Source organism: Rhinoderma darwinii (assembly GCF_050947455.1).
Source record: "Rhinoderma darwinii isolate aRhiDar2 chromosome 10 unlocalized genomic scaffold, aRhiDar2.hap1 SUPER_10_unloc_11, whole genome shotgun sequence".
Taxonomy (NCBI): domain Eukaryota; kingdom Metazoa; phylum Chordata; class Amphibia; order Anura; family Rhinodermatidae; genus Rhinoderma; species Rhinoderma darwinii.
In genome coordinates this window covers 666,491-672,142 of record NW_027461831.1, presented here as the reverse complement: position 1 = coordinate 672,142, position 5,652 = coordinate 666,491, and the positions used below count along the sequence as shown (strand labels likewise).

Here is a 5,652-nt window from a genome sequence, read left to right as displayed (position 1 = left end):
GACGGCGATGCCAAAACAGACCTGACCCATTGTCATATGACACCACATCCATTACATTGCGGGCGTCACGAACACCATGATGCTGAGAACGAGCACAAAGATTATGGGTTCAATTGTTTTACTAAAGAATGGCTTCCAGGGGTGCAAATAAAATCAAAATCTATCAAATCTATCCAATGATCCAGAATTTTTGATAATCTCATTAATGCCGGATTAAAGGAATTTTTTTTTTTAAATTTTTTTTAAGCTTTCGTATTTTTATTATTTCTGGTTAAACAGAACACAATCCTAAATAGCTCTCTAGGTTAATGTGGAATTGAACGCTCTCTGGACAACATCTTACACCATCGCCGGGCGGCAGAAACGAGGCAGTCTCCTCCCACAATGCCTAAAGGTCACCTAAAGAGACGTTGATGAGGTTAGGCACTCGCATATACATACTACACGCTGCATCAGGCAACTATGGAAGTTTCTCTATTTCTGTTATGTATGGGGTGGGAGTGGGGGGAGGGGAAGATTAAAGTGACTGATGAGAAGTAAATCATAAATGATTAAGGTGCGTTCTAGGAACAAAACAAAAACATTCAAAAACATGCATCTGAGTCGTAATCTTCAATGCCTCAAACAGTCTGCCATATTGGTCACCAGATAAACATTGGTTTAGATCAAGGGGCCTCTAAAGTTCATCTACACCTAGCTTGTCTTCTTCATCAAGCTGGCCGTCTTTGTACAAGAATGTTAGGAGGAAGAGTGCCACGTCCATGGAGGACCAGTAAGCCGTGTGCGACGTCATGGCCGACCAGTATCTGCTTTCTACCAGCCCTTCTCGTAGCTCAAAGTCAATCTGGTGCTCCAAATCCACTGTAAGATCTGCGTCCAGTGAGCCCAAGATGCTGTGTGGAATGGTTTGGGACGTTGTAGCACCTGGACTCTGTACTGACTTCTTGTCTTCCCCATCAGCCAATTCTTTTACTTCATAACCTTGAGATGTAGTTGCACTAGAACGTGCAAATCTTGAGAACAACATTCCCACCAGGCCTTTTCCGATGCTTGCGGCACCTAATATACTTGCTTTGCCTATATTTGTTATGGACTCTCCATAGTGTCTTCGAGGCAGAACCGGTGAAGTGCTTGGGCTTGGTATGCTTTCTGTATCGGACATGGATTTGTGGTGTTGGATGAGTGGATCTGGACAGGTGCAATGTTGCTGCAGTGCTTCAATATTAATGGCTCGAGTCTGTAGGCCACTGGATCTGCAGGGTGGAATACATTAAACAAACGATTACAAATAGCTCTAGGTAAAATATGTTCTTTAGTTCCGCGATTTCCAGGACGAATTCCACGCAAAGCCAAGAATATTGCTAGGGGCTCACCCATGCAGAAAAAATTCTCGACCTTAAATTTTAAAACCGGGGCATTAGACATAGAATTTTTAAGTCCATGTAATCGGTCTTCCAGTTCTTTTAACCGTTGTTTGGTCAGGAAAAGCTCTCGAAGGAGATGCTGTTCTTCTTAATTAATCCACTGGTCCTCGGGCTCTTCATCCTGGTCCATCTGTTCATGGACATGGACTGGATTCCACCCAGTCATGATATCGTATGTAATCACACATCCCAGTGAATGGGATACAATAGACACTTTGCCACCTCGGTCTTCAAACTCCGGGTTCCGGGAGCAAAATAAGTTGTATAAACGGTTCAGCTCCTGCTGTAATCTTTTCACTAACTCATCTCTGTAGAGAGGGCTGGTATAGTGCATAATGTCCATTGCGCTGCTGTTCAGCATGTCCCGAATCCCACGCACCTTATCTGGAGTAATGGAATCTACCGTATCTCCGCCCAGAGCAAGCTTGGAACGCCATTCCACAGGGAGGAACTCAACATGCTCTGAAGTCTGATAAAGTGCTTCACTTCAATCTTTCTTGCAGTCTCTCTCATCATGGCTGTATTTTTGATAATTCTTCCTTGATCCATCTTCTGTCCAATACCATGGACAACAAAAACAATGTGACTTGTGTCGACAGGCTTGTACTCGTACGTAGCTTCTTCAACATAACCTCTATGAAGCCTGGTCCTGCTGCTTGAAGCTTTTGAGAACCCCAACTTTTGGGTAACAGTCCTTGCTATTTTAGAAGTTGTTGCATCGCTGTAGAGATAGACTTCATCCACACTGTGCCAATCGACGTGGCTGCGGCTTAACTTCAAACTGTGGATGGCTTCATAACGCTTTCTTTTAGCACATGGGGCGCTTGTGCTCTCGTTATATCCTCTCCAATTGAACAGGAAAGGGAGGGAGAAGGGAGCAAGGTGGTAGATAACATCCTTGTGGTCCACGGGTTTTGCCACTTCCAGGTCAAAGTTGTCATGCATCTGATGACCCCTAAAGCAGGTGAGATGTTCCTGTTCAATCAAGTTGCTCTCATCTTCATCGAGAGGTTGCCACGTGCCATCAATGAACCACTGACCTCGCATCACAGGAATTTTATCGTTCTGGTTCCAGTAGACTGGATAACACTCCCCCTCGGTGACATCCACCTCGTGCAGGCTGCTCCTCACACACACAGGCTCGATCTTTACCACATTCCCGATGTTCACCAGGTCTAGGCCGGCGGCTCCCGACTCCCCATCTCCCGGCACGGCTGCTTCTCCATCCGGGGCAGCGCTGAGCTCCAGCAGGCGGCGGTAGGCTATCTCGATGCGCAGGGAGTCGTAGCCGATGAACGGTTTCCTGCTCTAGGATATTTTCTGGAAAGAAATTTTCCCATTTCACTGTAAAAAAAAAAAAGAAAATGCTCAATGTTAAATAATATGGAAAAATTGTCAGAATTGTTTCATCTTAATAATCAGCAGTCTGATAATCTATAGGACTGAGGGGATGATGTACATCAGTGGGGGGGCATGGTTGTTGATGTGAGGTCTGGGTGTAGCTAGCAGAGAGCCAGGCCACACACCAAAAGGCCAAGAAGATGGAGAAGAATCCCAATCCATTGGTCTCCATAAAGTGAGAAGTCGCCAATAAATGAGAAAATCGCACTGTGTCAATTCACGGAAAGAAAGACCGGGTTGCACTTTCCTGCAGTCCCTGGCAATCTCCCTATGTGTTTCACCGCCATCTAAACAAGATCCTCCTAGAACCGCCCGCTGTGATATCTACAACAGAATAAAATAATCAAAATAATCAAAACAGGATGAACAAAAAAATTCACTGAAACAATCAACAAAATAACATTTATTTCCTTAACAACATGCCACATACATGTACATGGCAGTCGTTAAGGGGAAGTATGGAGCGAGATCACGGGCTGGGGTCGCTCCATACTTAGCGGGTAATGGCTGTGTAATATAGCCAACACCGCACTGCAACGGACAGAATCAAATATCACTTTGATTATTCCCATTTAACCCCTTAGAGGCCACAGTCAATCACGACCACAGCATCTAACACATTAGAATGAGAGGGGCGACCCCCTCCGACGTGCCATTGTCCCCCCACGATGCTATAGCGGGATGCCAATGGTTATAATGGCAGCCTGGGGGCCTAATGAAGGGTCTGCCATCTTTGTTCTCCGGCAGGGCTTTATAGGTGGCTGTAAGAATCACAATATACTGCAATCTTTACTATTGCAGTAGATCGTGTGAGCGATCGCTGGGTCAAGTCCACTAGGGGGAAAACTCAACAGATTTTTAAAAAAGTTAAATTCCCTCTTCCCATTTTTTCCGTAGAGTAATGTTAACAAAATATAAATTAGCATAACTGATATCGCCGCGTTTGCAAAAGTTCAAACTATTACAATCTGATGTTATCTAACCCACTGAACACAGTAAAAAAAATAAAAAATCTTTAAAACACCCAAATTGCTGTTTTTTGGTCACGTTAGCTCCCCAAAAAATAGAATAAAAACTGATCAAAAAGTCGCACCCCAAAATGGTAACAATAAAAGCTCGCCTCGCAAAAAATAAGCCCTCACATCGCTCAATCTACAGAAACATAAAAAAAGTTATGGCTCTCAGATTTTGGCGACGCAAAACTAATTTTTTGAATAAATAGTTTTACATAAGAGGTAAAACATGAAAAAACTATACATTCGGTATCGCTGTAATCCGTAGAATAAAGTGAACATGTAGTTATTACCGGACGATAGACGCTGTAAAAACAAAAGCAAGGCAGGAAATAATAAACGAAAATGGAAAAAAACGAAAATTGGTCGTGTCATTAAGGAGTCAAATCAAGAGAGGGAGTGGGGGAAAGACGCCAAGCTGCAGGGTCCAAAGTGGAAGAGGATGAAGGGCATTACTATCTTCTGGGAGCTCTATAGCCCCCTACCATGTGATCACTGGCCAATCCCTGTAGATCATGATGAAGTGATGCCACCCCTCATTTATTTATTCTTAAAGTGACCCCGCCAGTCAAAGCTCCCAACCGTATGCCCCTGGGGAGCTGAAAAGCTGTATACCGTGATCTACATGTAATATAATTATTAACCCCTTGATGTTGCACCCAATTTTGTCCTTTAAGCTGCAAATATTTTTTTTCGCTTTTGTCTCCCTTTATTGTGACCATGAGCATTTAAAGGAGCACTCCACTTTATTTATTTTTTTGCACCCTCCATTTGTGCATTCGTGTTTCAGTGGGGAGCTGGGTGTAGAAATACTTACCGATCCCTGGATCCTGTCGTTTTTCGGTTCCAGGGCCGCGCACGTGATCTTCATTCTGACCTGGTCTGGAATCACTGCTGTTTAGAAAACCGTAAGTCAATGCATTCCTATGGAGCCTCGTTCTGGCCTCGTCCTGGCCTTGCTGGCTTCCATAGGAATGCATTGAGAGTCTGATTTCCGGTTTATTCAAAAGTACCGTGACTCCAGACAAGTCAGAGGGAAGATCAGGTGAGCGGCGTTGGACCCGAAAAATACAAAATGCGGGGATCGGTCAGTATTTTGCACACATATATATTTTTTGGGGATATTTATTTAACTTTTTTTAAATTCTGTTTAGTAGTCCCCCTAGTGGACTTGAACCAGTGATCATTGGATCGCTCACACGATCTACTGCAATACTAACGTATTGCAGTATATCGTGATTCTTACAGCCACCTATGAAGCCCTGCCGGAGAACAAAGATGGCAGACCCTTCATTAGGCCCCCAGGCTACCATTATAACCATTGGCATCCCGCTATAGCATCGTGTGGGGACAATGGCACGTCGGAGGGGGTCGCCCCTCTCATTCTAATGCGTTAGATGCTGTGGTCGTGATTGACTTTGGCATCTAAGGGGTTAAACAGGCAGACTCAAAGTGATATTTGATTCTGTCCATTGCAGTGCGGTGTTGGCTATATTACACAGCCATTACCCGCTAAGTATGGAGTGACCCCAGCCCGTGATCTCGCTCCATACTTCCCTTCAACGACTGCCATGTACATGTATGTGACATGTTGTTAAGGAGTTAAACGTCATTTTGTTGATAATTGATTCAGAGTTTTTATGTTCATCCTGTTTTGATCATTTTCTTCTGTTCCAGACGTCACAGCGGCGGTTCTAGGAGGATCTTGTCTCTACCGTTCGTGAAATCACCCGGAAACAACTGGAGCATGCCCATCGCGCCTGCAATGTTCTGGCACCCAGGGTGACCTGTTTATCTTGCAATGTGTTTATCCA

The 5,652-nt window shown here is 44.3% G+C and overlaps 1 pseudogene; it reads right to left on the bottom strand.

Annotated features, from left to right (window-relative positions):
• Positions 1-584: 584 nt before the first annotated feature.
• LOC142697942 (phospholipase DDHD1 pseudogene) lies at positions 585-2,580 on the bottom strand (annotated as a pseudogene).
• Between the last annotated feature and the right edge of the window lie 3,072 nt (positions 2,581-5,652).